Raw genomic sequence first — 17,981 nt, 5'->3', positions numbered from 1 at the left:
TTGCCACTTTGTTCTACAAGATATTCTTATCCCTTTAGTCAGCCACCCAGGCTGCCTGTTTGTGCTAGTACCCTGTTTTGAACGTTCTAACGGAAAGCAACTTTCAAAGAGCACGAGAAAAGTCTTGAGGAAAGCATTATATTTATCGTCTACTGTATCAGCACTATAAACATCTTGCCACTCTTGTTCCTTGATAAGGTTTACAAAAGTCTGTACAGCAACTGGATCAGCTTTCCTAAAAAGTTGGTAACTATATTTAACATGTGTTGCAGCACAAAAATCTTTTAGACTTAAAATTTGTGCATCATGATCTGAAAGGCCATTCACCTTTTTGCTAACAGAATGCCCTTCTAATAATGACGAATGAACAAAAATATTGTCTATGGTTGTTCTACTGTTCCCTTGCACTCTCGTTGGAAAGAATACGGTTTGCATAAGATTATATGAATTAAGGAGGTCTACCAGCATCCTTTTCCTTGCACAATCACTTATACAATTAATATTGAAGTCACCACATATAACTAACTTTTTGTATTTCCTATAAAGTGAACCAAGAACCTCCTCTAGCTTTAGCAAAAATGTTGTGAAATCGGAGTCTGGGGATCTATAAATAACAACAGTAAGAAGTTCGGTCGAGTAGCTCCTCAATTAGCATCACGAGGCTGAGTGCACCCCGAAAAATGGCAACAGCACATGGTGGCCTGGATGGTGACCCATCCAAGTGCCGGCCACGCCCGACAGCGCTTAACTTCGGTGGTCTGACGGGAACCGGTGTATCCACTGCGGCAAGGCCGTTGCAATGCTGCATGTATACCGTTTGGTAATTCCTCGGGAAGAAGTTCACTACAGCATTCTTTACCGTACGAAAGAGATTTCCGATTACATACCGAGATTGTTTACCTACTGCGACTTCGACCCCTTCCATACTGCTAGGCGCCATTTTTCACGCCATATGTCGAAAAGACTTGACCAAATAATATCAAACACCAGTTACCTCGGTCAGTTGATTCGCTTTTCCGACTGATGGTACCTGGTTTAGTTAGCGCTAATGCTTAAATCTCCTCTTAGTTCAAAACGGGGGTGAAAACTTGAACTTTTGTCTTGTGCAGGCAACGCTATTACCGAATGAGTTGTCCAAGCACCTTCCATAACTCGACAAAATCTGTCATTGGCGCAATCTCGCTCCTACTTTTCCGGTCACCGGAGAGGATATCCTGAACACAATGTTGAGAGTAAGTATAAGGTTTTCGTGCATTGTACTGATGATATCTTTTAGTACGAAGTAGGAAATGAAACATAATCGCTGTAGTTCCTCAGTTTTTTACAATATGATAATTCTGTAGCCGTGGTTGAACATCGCTTCCTCAGAGAAGAACGTTTACGATTAGCTCTGTCACAACCAAAACAATGAGCCTGCTTGGTATAATTGTAGTCGCTGTGCATATGTCGCTTTACTGGTTTTCTTATTGCAGTTTATAGCATGATCGTACTCCTGATTTTTTTTCCAACTGAAGTAGTACGTGTACACATCGTGTCTAACTGTGTAGCCAGAAAGTCACCTATTTGGCATGCATTCGGTAGGTTTCCTCTGCACCAACGTCTCCAGCTATAGCATTCATGTTGATTTCACGCTGTATCAATCTCTTATTATCACTTCGACCTCAGCAGAGAACTTACCTCGCCATATGTCCCATGAATCTACACTTCATTTTAATTACTCTAGTGATTTAGTAATTCCAGTTTCATGATGCAATTGTTTTTCTTTCTTTCCCTCTGAACCCCCTTCAGTAACTCCCAACAGTAGGTGAGGAAAGGCATCAATGAGAGAACCACGTCAGACGAAAGTTCAGTTTAGTGAGTCAACTTGTACCGTATGCAGAAATATTGCTGGAAGAGGCTGTAGAGCAGAAAAGAAGTAGAGCCAGACAGATGCGGATTATAGAATATGCTGAACGTATCTGCTATTTAAAAATTAAACTACTGTACCAACATAGCAAAACATGGGCAATATTGTACCATTTGAAAGATGTTAGTCAGTACATAGGTTGTAAACAATAACTGTTTACAAGGCACCACAATGGTATATTGGAAGTCGAAACGAACGATTTGATACAAGACACTTGTTGTCTTATCAAGACGGGAAATAACATCAAATGACCAGAAAAAAACACCTAACCTACGGCGCGCGATGTTTTCAATATCATTTCGATTTTTATGCTAGCAGGTTAGTTGACTACTTCATCGACAGTATTAGTTTAAACTTTACGTTCAGGTTAACGCGCCGGCCGCAGTGTCTGAGCGGTTCTAGGCACTACAGTCTGGAACCGCGCGACCGCTACGGTTGCAGGTTCGAATCCTGCCTCGGGCATGGATGTGTGTGATGTCCTTAGGTTAGTTAGGTTTAAGTAGTTCTAAGTTCTATGGGACTGATGACCTCAGAATGTAAGTCCCATAGTGCTGAGAGCCATTTGAACCATCTTTTTTCACGTTAACGGAAGGGAAAAGACTTTGTGAAGGTTTCGTAAAAACTAATTGCGTTAATCCTTACAAGCACTGTGGTTCGTAGTAAGAAGGAGAGATAAACAAAATGATTTAATTGTTAATACGTTAAATGTCCCCTCCCCCCTGAACAATGGAGCACACCATTGGTGGTGAGGCTTGCGTGTCTCAGGAGATAGATGTAGCCGTACCGTGGGTGCACCATATCGGATGTGTATCTACTAAGATGCCAGACAAACGTATGGTTACTGAAGAGGGCCAACAGTCTTTTCGGTAGATGCAGGGGCAACAGTCTGGAAGACTGACTAATCTCGCCTTGTAGCATCCACTGCAATTGTTTCGATGTGCTGGTGCTGCGAACGGCTGAAGCAAGGGGAAACTAGAGTCGTAACTATTCCCGAGGGTATGCAGCTCTACTATATGGTTAAATGACTATGGCATCCTCTTGGATAAAATATTCCACAGGTAAAATAGCCCCCATTATGGTCTCCGGAGGGGACTGCTCGGGACGTTATCGTCATCAGGAAAAGGAAATCTAGCGTTCTACATATCGGAACGTTAATTGTTAGACCCCTTAACCGGACAGATAGGTTAGAAAATTTAAAAACGAAAATGCTTTGGTTGATGTTAGATATAGTGTGAATTAGTGAAGGTCGGTGGCAGCAGGAACAGGTCTCTTGGTGAGATGAATTCAGGGTTATAAATATATAATTAAATAGGGATAATGCAGAAGTAGATTTAATAATGACTAAGAAAATAGGAATGCCGGCAAGCTACAATAAACAATATAGTGAATGCATTACCGTAGCCAAAAACACGAAGGGCACACCAACCACAATGATACAAGTTTATTTTCCAACTAGCTCTGCAGATCATGAAGAGACTGAAGAAATGTATGATGAGATAAAAGAAATTATTGCACATATGATAATTTCATTTTCGCTAACACCTGATCTGAGAATCATGAAAGAAAGTCGTATACATGGATTGGATCTGGGGACACCGGAAGGCATCAGATTGATTACGTAAGGGGAAGACAAAGATTTAATAACCATATTTTTAACTGTAAGACATTTACTGAGGCAGATGTGGACTCTGACCACAGTTTATTGGTCATGAACTATAGACTAAGACTGAAGAAATTGCAAAAACGATAGGAAGTGAAGGATATAGTACTTGTAAAATCTGAAAGAACCAAATGTTGTGCAGAGTTTCAGAGGAAGCATTAGGCAACGACTGACAGTACAAGATGAATGGGTAGCTTTCAAGGAAGCAAGGGATGAAACAGGTAAAAAAAATTTAAAAAAATAACAACATTGTCGATATCCTTGGATAACACAGTATATATTGAATCTTATTGATGAAAGGAGCAATTATAAAAATGCAGCCAACGAAGCACGCGACAGTGAGTACAAACGTTTAAAAATGAGTGACAGGAAGTGCAAAATGGCTAAGCGGGAGTGGCTAGAGAACAAATGTAAGGATTTAGAGACATATTTCACTAGGGGGGATAATAGATACTATCTACAGGAAAATTAAAGAGTGCATTGGAGAAAAGAGAAGCAGCTGCATGAATATCAAGAGCTAAGATGAAAACCTAGACCTAAGCAAAGAAGGGAAAGCTGGAAAGTGGAAGGATTATATAGAGGGTCTATACAAGTGAGATGAACTTGAAGGCAGGTCTGTAGAAATGGAAGAGGACGTAGATGAAGAGTAGATGGGAGACATGGTACTGCGGGAAGGTTTTGAGAGAGCAATGAAAGACCTAAATAGAAACCAGGCCCCGTGGGTAGACGACATGCGTCACTCCTACTGATGGCCTCGGGAGAGCCAGCCTCGACATCACAATTCCATTTTGTGTACAAGAGTTTGAGACAGGTGAAATAACTTCATACGTTGAAAAAAATATATTAATTCCAATTCTAAAGACAGCAGGTGCTCACAGATGTGGATATTACCGAACTATCAGTTTAATGAGTCATGGTTGCAAAATAGTGACACGAATTCCTTACAGAAGAATGAGGAAACTGGTAGAAGCCGACCTCTGAGAAGATCAGTTTGAATTCCGGAAAATGTGGGCACATGTGATGCAATGCTGACCCGACTCTACGACTTACGTCAGAAGATACATTAAGGAAAGGGAAACCTACATTTATAGCATTTGAAGACCTAGAGAAAGCTTTTGACAATATTGACTGGAATACCCTCTTTTCTAATTCTCAAGGTTTCAGGGGTAAAACACAGAGAGCGAAAGGCTATTTACAACATCTATAGAAACCAGCCCACAGTTGTACGAGTCGAGGGGCATGAAACCGAAGCACTGGTTGAGAAGGAAGAGAAACAGGATTGTAGCTTATCCCCCACGTTATGCAATATATACATTGAACAAGCAGTGAACGAAACAAAAGAAAAATTGAGAGTAGGTACTAATATTCAGGAAGAAGAAATAAAAACTTTAAGGTATGCCGATGATATTATAATTCTGTCAGAGACAGCAAATGAGTTGTAAGAGCAGTTGAATGAATTGACAGCGTCTTAAAAGACAGGTACAATATGAGCATCAATAAAAGCAATACAAGGATAAGGGAATCCAGTCGATTTAAATCAGGTGATGCTGAGGGAATCAGATTAAGAAACGAGACACTTAAAGTAGTAAATGAATGTTGATATTTGGGCAGCAGACTAGCTGATCATGAGCGAAGCAGAGAGGATATAAATTTAGGCTGGAAACTGCAAGAAAATCGATTCTGAATAAAAGAAATTTGTTAAATTATAATACAGACATAAGTTTTAGGAAGTCTTTCCTGAAAGTATTTGTACAAAGTGTAGGTATGTACGGATGTGAAACATGAACGATTAACAATTTATACAAAAAAGGAACAGAAGCTTTTGAAATGTGGTGCTCCAGAAGAATAATGGGTATTAGATAGGCAGATCCCATAACTAATGAGGGGGTACTGAATAATACTGAGGAGAGGTGGAATTCTTGCCACAGCATGACTTGAAATAGGTATCGGTTGATAAAACACGTTCTGAGACATCAAGGGATAACCAGTTTAGCATTGTAGGGAAGTGTGGGGGTTAAAAATAGTAGAGGAAGACCAAGAAATGAATACAGGAAGCTGATTCAGCAGGATATAAGTTGCAGTAGTTATTCGGAGGTGAGGCTTGCATGGATAGAGTAGCATGAAGAGCTGCATTAAACCATTCTTCCGACTAAAGACTTCAACAACAACAGCATTAAACGCCGTTAAAATTCACAATATTTCAGAGTAAAATTTATATAAACTTCAGTTTTACAGTTTCTTAGTGCAATAACAAAATTCCCTTCTTTTTTTGTCTTTATCAATTTTTTACACCACTGTGATACGTTGTATCGTTTAATCGTTTACACTATACATGTAGATTCCTTCAGAGCTGTGTACTCAGTGTCCATCTCTCATGCGTGGGACCTAGGTTAAATCCCCAGTCAGACAATAAATATTTAGCATTGCTGCCTCTGTAGCCGCCCATAGATGCGGATGTGTTGCCAGTGCAAGATTTTGTGTGCGAACTGACCTCTCAGTTACGCCTTGTAAATGTCCGACGGGATTCTTGTCAAGGGATCTGGGTGGCCACATCATTCACTCTGATTCCCAGAATTCAAACCGATAGTGAAAAATTGTGTACCAGTGATATGGCACATCATGAAGTCCATGACGGCTGAAAATGGTCTCCAAGTAGCCGAACATAACCATTACAATTAGACCACAGGACATGGCCCATTCCGAGTAAACACAGCCCACACTTTTATGGAGCCATCACCAACATGAACAGTGCCTTTTTTACTACTTGGGTCCATGCCTTCGTGGGGAATGTGTCACACTAGGACCCTACCAATAGCTCTTACATCTGAAATGGGGAAAATTGGTATTCATCTGACCAGGTCGAGGTTTTCCAGTCGTCTAGATTCTCCAGGAGAACAGGAGCTGCAGGCGATGTCGTAGTGTTAGCAAAGGCACTCGCGTAGGCCGTCTGCTGCCATAGCAGCAACACTGTCCTAACGGATACGTTCGTCATAAGTCCCACATTGATTTCTGCGGTTATTTGACGCAGTGTTGCTTGTCTTTTAGAAATGACCACGCAAACACCGCTGCTCTCGGTCGTTACGTGCAGGCAGTCAGCCACTGTGTTGTCTGTAGTGTGATGTAATACTTGAAATTTGGTATTTTCGGCATAATCTCGACACTTTGAATCTCGGAATATCGAATTGCCTAGCGATTTCCAAAATGGAATACACCACGCGTCTGGCTGTAACTACCATCCAGCGTTCAAAGTCTGGTAGCTCCCGTTGTGCGGCCATCATTTCAGAAACATTTTCACGTGAATCATCTGAGTACAAATGACAACTCCGCCAATGCACTATCCTTTTATGCCTTGTGTACACGATATTACCGTCATTTGTGTGTGTCACTAACTCATGATTTTTGCCAGTGTATGGCACAGGATGACACGACGGGTGGTGGGCACCTTGCAGTCCTGTAACTCTGATGGAGAGTTAATTTAGTTAATTCTTTATATACCTGTGAATAAGTGGTGCTTTCGTATTTCCAATTTTTTCTCTTCAAAATCTTTCATTCTCATTAAGTAAATTAGTCAGTCCTTAGCATAGTTTCATTAACATATTTAACTCTCCGCAATGGATCTACCCCAAGTTTGTTATTAGACCGCATGTCAGTACATAGGCTTGAATAATTTCCCTGGAAAACCAGCTGTTCCTTTACAAGCTATTCTTACCTTTCTGCGTGACATTGGTATTTCTTCACATCTTTCAAACCGTTTTTTAAATTCTTAAAATTTTTTTACAGTGATACATTCATCAGAATTCAATCCTACCGTCTTCCTCTGTGGCACAGCTTGTCCAAATTTTAATTCTATTTAGTATTTTTTCTCTCTCCACATTTGGTAACTCTAGTGTATTCCATTTTACTATATTTAATCCTTCTCCATACTATGCTAACATATCTGTCGGTTCTAGAATGGTGTGTGCCTCGTGGCCTGTAACCATTCTCCGTAGACCTAGGTCGGCTGCTTCGTGTACTCGGTCTGGAGTATCAAGGTCCGAACAAATTTCAAGTGTCAGGCAACGCTCTCGTAACTTTACGATGGTACATCAGTTTGCAAAAGAGGAAAGAGCTAGCTGCGATGATACATCAGTTTGCCAAAAACCAAAGAGTTGTTTACTGGAACTACTTCATATTGGTAGAGTAAAGCTTGAAGCATTCTAAGGCCAGTTTTTACTACCAGCAAGTTGAACGTGTTGCTTCAAATCTTCGAGTCTCCACGCTGATTAAATGGTCTGCACGCCGATTAAGAGCCTATAGATTCTAATAAATCTGATTATACAGGGTATGGTTCATCAGGTTTCAAAGCACTGTTTATTTACAAGTTACAACGTAGAAAAACGGGTGATACAAGAAAAGACTGATACACTCACCATATCTCTGGCACATTCTACAAATGTTCAATGTGTGGACCACTGGTCACCCGGCACACTTCCGAACGGTAATCCAGTTCTGTCCACACTTTCCATACTTTCATTAACATGTGTCTCTCAATCTCCGTCAGAGCAACAGTGACGCGTTGAGTGATACGTTGCTGGAGTTCTTGCAGCGTTGTCATTGTGGGTGAATGTATTTGTCTTGTCATCTATCACCCGTCTTTTATTTTCATCGTTTACTTATCAATAAGAAGCATATTGAAACCTAGTTTAGGTTTACCCTGTGTATATGATATTCGAAAGTCAGTATGGCTTAAAATGCAGATATCTTTGGTTGAATTAATGATGGCGTACTTTGGATCAATCAGAACCTAAGTAGAACAAGTAGTAGGCAGCTGTTTCCGAAAATTATATTCTTTTCTTGCATATTAAATTTAGTGTTGTGAATTAATTTATAGCATTTGAAGACCTAGAGAAAGCTTTTGACAATGTTGCTGAAATACTCTCTTTTAAATTCTGAAGGTAGCAAGGGTAAAATACAGAGAGCAGTTGTGAATATGTACCACTTTCGGCTGTGTAATGGAATGACGGCAACGAGAGTTTATGACGGTGCTGGAATTAGAACTCGGATTTCCGGCTTCATGTGCCTTAATGGCTTCGGTCATCCGAGCACGAATCACGGCTACACCCAAACTACTGTACGCAGTCGCCCATGTGCCACAACCTGCACTCATACGTTACTCGCATCCTGTGTAGGAAGGTCATACTTATTGAGAGTCGAGAGCTCAGTACAGACGAATAAATATGAAATTGTAGTGCCCGTGATATTAAGAAGTCCTTCGCACGGCATAGTGACTTTCAGGAAGTACGGAGCAATGTTCCTTAGGGCATGCATGTCCGAACTTCTTAATAACGAAGGCACTACTATTTCGTAATTGATTTAACAGCTGCAAGAGTCTATGTGTATTTAGCATGAGGCGACTGGAACTGAAATTCGAAGAACGAACTAATCAATGTTTTTGTAACCAAAATAATTATTTCCTACCGCTTATTGCTCTATAAATGTTAATGGATGCGTCCTTCATTTTGCAGTTAATTATTATTGTGTTTATATTATTTTTCCCCGTAGCAATACTAAACGAACTTTTGCAACGAAATTCTAAATTACTGTTCATAGTTTGCTGCAGATTGCTAAATGCGTTGAATGCAGTCAGGATCTGATGGCTTCGTTTACTAATCGCTGTATTGTACTCCTACTGTTTTGCTTGTACAATTATTCTGTTATTCACAGAGTCACTACTGATCAACTACATTCTTATTAAGTCAATTATATTTTCTAATAATACAGTTAATACAGTTAGCGGAACAAACACTGGTAGCAGTTACTTCTGTAAAATATCTGGGAGTATGCGTACGGAACGATTTGAAGCGGAATGATCATATAAAATTAATTGTTGGTAAGGCGGGTGCCAGGTTCAGATTCATTGGGAGAGTCCTTAGAAGATGTAGTCCATCCACAAAGGAGGCGGCTTACAAAACACTCGTTCGGCCTATACTTGAGTATTGCTCATCAGTGTGGGATCCGCACCAGGTCGGGTTGAAAGAGGAGATAGAGAAGATCCAAAGAAGAGCGGCGCGTTTCGTCACATGGTTATTTGGTAAGCGTGATAGCGTTACGAAGATGTTTAGCAAACTCAAGTGGCAGACTCTGCAAGAGAGGCGCTCTGCATCGCGGTGTAGCTTGCTGTCCAGGTTTCGAGAGGATGCCTTTCTGGATGAGGTATCGAATATATTGCTTCCCCTTACTTATACCTCCCGAGGATATCACGAATGTAAAATCAGAGAGATTCGAGCGCGCACGGAGGCTTTCCGGCAGCCGTTCTTCCCGCGAACCATACGCGACTGGAACAGGAAAGGGAGTAATGACAGTGGCACGTAAAGTGCCCTCTGCCACACACCGTTGGGTGGCTTGCGGAATATAAATGTAGATGTAGATGTAGACTTTGAAAATGCTGAGCCGTGCGAAGTGGCCGCGTGGTCTGAGCCGCCATATCACGGATTCCGCGGCCCCTTCCACCGGAGGTTCGAGTCCTCCCTCGGGCATGGGTTTGTGTGTGTTGTTCTCAGCATAAGTTAGTTTAAGTAGTGTGTAAGTCTAGAGACCGATGTCCTCAGCAATTTGCTGCCTTACGAATTCATATTTTTTTTTTAGTTTGTTTTGGTTATCCTGCCTGTATTCAAGTAACAACATGGAGCCCACGTACGAACCATCGCTTATAAAATACATACCGTAAAGAATCTGGCGGAAAACTGATTGTGTACATAATCAGTAAACATAGGTCTTGAAATTTTATATCTAAGTAGAGCAGAGTTCAGTAAACTAATTACTGGCCGTTATCACCGGTATTACGACGCACATTGACGTTCACCCCACCTCTTTCTTTATAATGTCATTCTGTTGACTATATAAGGCGGAATGCATTTAACACCGGGCATCAGTCCAGTTTGTTTTTAACCGACTCGACGATTGCCACAGTCACCATGAAAGGTGAGTATCATTGATGATACTGTAAACTGCCCGCTGATGCAGTTAGGAACTGAAAAGATATTTTGGAACCAGAATTTTCAGTGTGCTAGTTGTTCAATAGTTGCTTATGAACGCAGAATGTCATACATAACTGAGCTACGTTCCTGTTATCCTTTATAAAGTAAGTTACGGTCTACGTGAACTGAAGAAGAAGGAATTACAATGTGAGGGATAAATATATAGCGTCATGTCTTTGTCGCAGTCATTAGAGAGAGAGCACGAACCCAAATAGAGCAAAGACCTACTCTTCACAAATATTATCTGTGAGGTCTATTACCTTTCTTTCTGTTATATATAAGCTTATTTGTCCAGGATGTTCCTAGGCGTGTCTGGGAAATTGGTTGAAACCCACATTCTGGCTAACGAGCAGTTCATTTACACGTTGATCGATCCAGTTTCGATAAATTTATTGCGAAAAATGTAGACAATTCTGGATCACTTTCCTGTATTTCGATAAATCACAATAACGTGATATAGAGCCAGATATGATTAGTCAGTGTGGCTAACAACCAGTTGTCAGATTTCAAATCTAATGCCACTTTCAAGATTTGCGATTCTCTGGTTCTGCTTACTAATTCCGTCATTTGGTTCTTCGTTCTTACAATATGAAGATAGATAGTCCTAGACAATTAAATCCACAAACGTATAAAAGAATCACTTTCATTCGAATCCAGAATATCCAAGAAAGAAGACAGCGATGTAGCACACAAGACAACTAAGATGATGTATGACACATCCTCTCAATGAGTTCATGAAAATCGATGAAATGCAGAGGCCCGTAAATACCAGAAGCCGTTTACCAAATATTATGAATAAACTATCACTCGCAGGAACATTAAGGTTACACAACTAAGAGTAATCTAATTTTCGAATCACTATTTAATTAGAAAATTTCATTCTTGCTTTATATTTCTCCGCCGTAAATATATTCAGTATCTTTCCTCATGTTGCCTTTTCTGTTCAATTATTCAAATGGCTCTGAGCACTATGGGACTTAACTTCTAAGGTCATCAGTCCCATAGAACACAGAACTAATTAAACCTAACTAACCTAAGGACATCACACACAACCATGCCCTAGGCAGGATTCGAACCTGCGACCATAGCGATCGCGCGGTTCCAGACTGTAGCGCCTAGAGCCGCTCGGCCGGCGCCTTTTCTATACTGCATGTGTCCTCAAAAATAGATGGGGAAATCAGGAATCAATTAAAGAACAGAGGTGGCCCCATTATGTATCTTGCTCGAGGTATGTGACTCACCATGCGATTTGTTTTCCTGCAGTGTTGGCAGGCCTTCTGGTGGTGAGTCTGTTGGCAGCAGTGGCCACGGCGACTACGCCCACGTGTCCCGAGGATGACGGCGCCACGCCCGTCTACTTTCCTGACGACACGGACACCCACGGCTACTGGGAGTGCAGCAACGGCAAAGCCGTCCACATGGTGTGCCCCGACGGACTCGTCTGGAACTCCAATATCAACGCCTGCGACTGGCCGGACTCCAGGAAATAGAAGATGCGCGTTGCTGCATCCAAAGACAATGGACCTGACCCATGCACCATCGCGCTGCAACAAGACTTTTTCTCTAAGATTAATTTTGTGATTGACGTTTCGTCCTAGATCTTCTGCTAATGTTAAATGTCCCTGTAAAATTATATGGTACATTAATTCAACTAAAATAAACTTACGTAAGTAAATAACTGTTGTTCCATGCTCCAAAATCTCATAACTGCTTTCTATGCTCGATAAAGTAATTAAGTCCTAATGCCAAATTGGATCAGAGAAACTCTCTTCAGGATTTTACGAAATTCCTCAAAGACATACCACATTGATACATGTTCACTCACATTTTGACTCTTACATGTATATCGAACACATCAGACTAAAAAATCTTTTGATTATTCCGCTCCGCTGTCACCAGTCAATATTGCATCTCATTACACTTTTCTCTGGTCCAGAATCAGTCACAAAATTTCGTAATAGTGATCACTACAATGCTTAGTGAAGAGTTATTTTTTATGACACTGTTTACTCAAGAGATTATGGGCGTAAAAGGACAGATGTTAATGCAGATAATTCTTCGGAACCTCCAACAAACGTATGATTTTCAACTTAAAAAGGAAACAGACAAATGGAACATTACAAGTCCAAGACATATTTCCCTCGTCTCTGTAACGTTTCAGATATTCACTACCCACTTAGAAAAGTAACTGTATTAAAATCAAGCAACGGAAAAAGCTCGCTCCAGAAGTGGATATTGTAAAATGGAATATATAGTAGAATAAAATATTTTCAGACGTGAACAAAGATTCTGAATGTACCAACATTTATGAATTAATTTGCCTAAGATTTATAGAGTTTCTACAAATGTCCTTGAGAATCGAGACAGTGATTCCTCCAATGTTAGTATATTGAAGAGGACGATCGAGAATACGCAAGTGAAAGAGGAGTCATAAAGGAAGATTTCCTACATGACCAAGACTGTTCTCAACAGCTGTGCAGGAAACCTACAGAAACCTTCATCTGGGAACAAGAAATGGAATGTGTGATAATGAAATATACTGCAACCATCTTTTCTTTGATCATGACCTTGTGTTGTTTTCGTCTAGCGCTCAAATGTTTCAAAAACTAATCGAGAAAGAAACAGATCGGATTTGAACTATTGTGAGAATGTTACAATGACATACAGCCAGCATAGTGAAAGAATTCTTAGACAAATTATCAAAGAAGCCATTCAGACCATTAGCTTTTCCTTTTAGAAAGGATAGCTACTATGGTCGGATAGCAAGTAAAAGGGTTTCTATCTCTGTACTCGCTGCTCTGATGTCACCACCGGCAACTTTGTACCCCACAACTTCTTGTTTCCTACATTAACTTTCGGGCATTTCCACAGTGGAAGAAATTTTATCTGCGCGGCTGCATGCCCGAAATTTAATGGACTATTCATTACGCAGCGAGAAATTGAAAGTGCATTTCTTATTCTGGTCCTACGTAAAATCTCTAAGCGGGTCTATGGCTTCAGTCCAGTCACTCGTTGTTCAGTCTGATGTTGCAGTAGAAGACAGCAAAACGAAACTCTAAGTTTTAAACTTCGCCTTTAAGAAATCGTTCGTGGGCGTAAATCGTGCAAACGAACAGTCGATTCAACGTCGCACAGACTCCCGTGTGGAAGTCATGGTGATAAACGTACCTGGCGTAGAGAGACAGCTGAAAAAGAACCATATAAGTTACCAGGTCCGGATGGAGTCCCAGTTTGGTTTTTACAAAGAGTGCTCTAGAGCATTGACCCCTTACGTATCTTGTATTTATAGCGAAGCTCTCGTCCAGCGCAAAGTCCGTAGAGACTGGGGAAATAAAAACGCAGGCGACTCCTTTACATAAGAAGGGTGAAAGGACGGACCCGAAAAATTACATATCAATATCCTTAACGCCGGTTTGCTGCAGAGATCTTGAAATGTTCTCAGTTCGAATACAATAAACTTTCCTTGACGTGGAAAAGCTTCTGTCCACGAAACAGCACGGTTTTAGACAGCGTCACTCGTGCAAAACTCAGCTAGCGCTTTTCTCACATGATACATTGCGAAATATAAATGGAGGGCAACAGGCAGATTCCGCTTCCCGGATTTCCGAAACGCATTTGACACGGTGCCTCACTGCAGACTGTTAACGGAGGTATGTGCATACCGAATATGTCGCTAGATATGTCAGCGTCTCGAAGACTTATTGAGTAACAGTACGTGGTACTCGACGACGAGTGTTCATCAGAGACAAGGGTATCGACAGGGGTGCTCCAGTGAAGTGTGATAGGACCGCAGTTATTTTCTTTATAGACAAATGAAATGGCGGGCAGGGTGTGCATAAATCTACTATTGTTTTTTGATGCTGTGGTATACGGTATGGTGTTGTTTCTGAGTGTAGCAGGATGAAACATGACCTAGAGAAGACTTATAATTGGTGTGATGAATGGCAGATAGCTCTAAATGTAGGAAAATCTAAGAAAACGAGGGTGAATAGGAAAAATAAACCCGTGAAATTCGAATTCAGCATTAATAGTGTGCTGTTTGACACAATCACGGCCAGTGTAGATCTAGGCGTAACGCTGTAAAGGAACAAGAAATAGACCGAACATGTGATGGCTGTAGCAGGGAAGATGAATGGTCGACTTCTGTTAATCTGGAGAATTTTAGGAAAGTGTGGATCATCTGTAAAGGAGACTGCACATAGGACACAAGAAGACTTAGATCCATTTCAGAGGCAGACTGCTACACTTGTTAACGATAGACTCAAAAACATGCAAGTATTACGGAGATGCTTCGGGAACTCAAAGTGGAATCCCCGGAGGGAAGGCGACGTTCTTTTCGAGAAACACTATTGAGAAAATTTATACAAAAAGCGTGTTAAGCTGACCCTAGAATGATTTTCCACCAGTCAAAGTACAGTAAAAGTGTAGGCTAGAGCCGGTGGCGTACATATGTGTTTCGTGAAGGAATGTTGCCAGCGCTCACCGTGATTAATCGTGAGAGCAAATGAAGGTGTGTCAGCTGTTAATGTTACGAAGCCAATGAGAGAGCAGCAGGAAGACGACGTGTTTCGACGTGACTCATTTGGAAGAAAGGCTGAAACATTGCTATAAACGAGGTTTTAAATTTAATTTCTCCTTGTCTGACTCGCAGCTATATAAACTGTGCAAGTACCTGCAAACCAATAACAACGTCACAACTCACGATATATTGGGAAAAGCTACACAATCGACCTGCGCGAGCACTCTCAATAAGTGGATCAATGTTTTTTAATCATGGGAGAAGTTAGATGGATCAGTCTTTATTAACGTATCGAACGTGAGAGCCATTTGACTAAACATTGATGCACCTACCTTCTCCCATGATTTAATTAAAGAACATTGACCCACTTAGCGTGCTTGCACGGAACAAACCACCACATTTGATACATTTCCGTGAGTTTGCAGTTAATCCGTAACACATGCACCAATGGACATTGTCGCTGTGGAGAACTAAATCAAAGAAACCTGTCCTCTTTACAGTACTCGCTGCCAAAAATTACAAAATATTTTTCTCGAAACACACTAACACACCAACAAACAGTAGACAAGACAGTGGTTTCAATTACGCCGCTAGAAACACATTGTCTCAGTTCTCGCCTCTCGCTGATTTTGACAAAGAATCGTGCCGTTGGTTGAGCGAATGAATAGTAGATAAGCACCGCTATGACTGCGTCTGGCCCTGATGTAAACTTTAGCCTCAAGTACATTTCGTAAGGACCATGAAGATAAGAAAAATTAGGACTCTTATGGAGGCATATAGATAATCATTTTCCCCTCGCTCTGTATGCGAGTGTAACACGAAAGGAAATGACTAATTGTGTGGAACAGGGTGCTCACCGCCACGCAATGTACAATGGCTTGCGGAATATGTATGTAGATATATAAGGGATATATAGCCGTAGATATATATCTTAGAGCAGCACTTGAACCCAACTTCTTCAGGTATTTGTTGGACACATTCCAATCCTTGTCTTCCTCTTCTGATTTTCCTCTTTACAGCTCCCTCTAGTACGATGGAAGATACATTCTGATGTCTTGAAACATGTCCTACCATTCTGTTCCTTCTTATCAGAGTTCTCCATGTGTTCCTTCCATCGCCGATTCAGGGGAGAACCTCCTCATTTCTTATCATATCGATCCAATTAATTTTCAACATCCTTCTATAGCACCGTATACTTCGATTCCATACTTTTCTGCTTTTACTACAGTCTATGATGAAATTTACTGCTATGCCGTGCAACAAAAGTACATCCTATGAAACTTTTTCTCTCAAATTATGGCCAATGTCTGATGCTATTAAACTTTTTCTGTCTGTGCCACCCTTCTCTCAATGTGCTCCTTGCTTCGTCCGCCACGTGTTCCTTTGCAACTACTTCATCTACTTTGTCCAGTCCAATTTTGTTGTTATGTTTTCCTCTGACATCACTTCCGCTACTCCTCATACTCTCGTCTTTCGTCAGTTTACCCGCATGCATACTCTGTACTTGTTGGCCCGTTGATTCCATTCAACAGGTGTTGTAATTCTTCTTTCTATTATTCCCAGTCACAATTTTCCTTCTTTGTATTCTCCTTTACTTAATATACACCTTAACTATAATATATTCATATCTTAAGCTAAAAGGAAACAAAATAAAAATTAATATTTAGTCCACTCCTGGACCTTTCTTTTATTTCTGTCATTGCTTCTTCAATAGACAAATTGATCAGTAAGGGCGAAAGACTGTATCCCCCTCGAAAACCCATTTTAATAAGAATACACCCTTCTTTGTTTCCCATTGTTATTGTTCCCTCTTAGTTTTTATACATATTGTATATTGCTGGTCTTTCCGTATAGCTCACAGCTATTTCTTTGAGTGTTTCAGACATTTTGCACCATTTTACGTTGATAAGCACTTTTCTAGGTCAATGAATGTCATGAACGCGTTTTCATTTTTCTTACATTTCCTACCATTATCAATTACGTTGAACGCCCTCTCTAGTTCATTTACCTTCCCTAATGAGCAGCTGATCGTCATCTAACAGCATATCGATTTTCTTTCATTCTTCTGTTTATTATTATTGTCAGTAACGTTGTTACATAAATTTTTGTATTGATTGTAGAATATTGAGACGCCCTGCTAAACCCGGAGGACAGGACAGGTAGTTCAAGTTGTGGAAAGGGGCCAAAATAAGCGGCTGTCAGTTACACTCGAACATACAAACTTTTATTTGATCAAACATTAGAAAAGCCAAGAAAATTAAAAAAAAAACAGAGCTTTAGTCTTGGAACTTAATTAGCGGCTGAAAGCGGCGTCAAATCTCATGCCTTAAGGGAAAGACCACTTTAACTTAAAAACGGCTCAAAGCCAATAACTTAAAGCTGAACTAAAATCAGAAATTTAAAATACGATGCCTTATCTTGAAACAGTTCCTTAATTAGGCTGAAGGCCCAAAGAATCTCACACTTTAAGAGCGAAACAAATTTAAAATCGGCTGAAGGCCCAACACTTAAGACTCAACAACATTAATTTTAAAAATGCCAAAGACTTTACGTAAAACAGTTCTTAAATTATGTTGAAGGTCCAAACCATCTGACGCCTTATGGGCAAAACAACCTTAATCTAAACATTACAAACAAGAAAAGGCAGTACACCAAAGGGCACTCAGAAGTTTCGAGGGTCGGCCTGGAATTCAAACACTAACGCTCGCTTAGGTGAGACAGGCAGTCAGCCCAGCCATTGTCGATCCGACTACAACCCAACCGCTGACAGTCAACGGATCCACCGACAAGATAACCTCCACTTCACCCGACCAACCCGCAACAGGGAGTTCAATGGAACAGCGTAGAAGGTATTGGCACCCAGAACCAATTATACAATGA

At 40.7% G+C, this 17,981-nt stretch overlaps 1 pseudogene; it reads right to left on the bottom strand.

Moving 5' to 3' along the window:
• Positions 1–681: 681 nt before the first annotated feature.
• LOC124790716 lies at positions 682–799 on the bottom strand (annotated as a pseudogene).
• Between the last annotated feature and the right edge of the window lie 17,182 nt (positions 800–17,981).

The sequence above is a fragment of the Schistocerca piceifrons genome, chromosome 3, assembly GCF_021461385.2.
Source record: "Schistocerca piceifrons isolate TAMUIC-IGC-003096 chromosome 3, iqSchPice1.1, whole genome shotgun sequence".
NCBI classification, from domain to species: Eukaryota; Metazoa; Arthropoda; class Insecta; order Orthoptera; family Acrididae; genus Schistocerca; species Schistocerca piceifrons.
The sequence above is the reverse complement of the archived record's forward strand: the minus strand, read 5'-3'. Positions and strand labels throughout refer to the sequence as shown.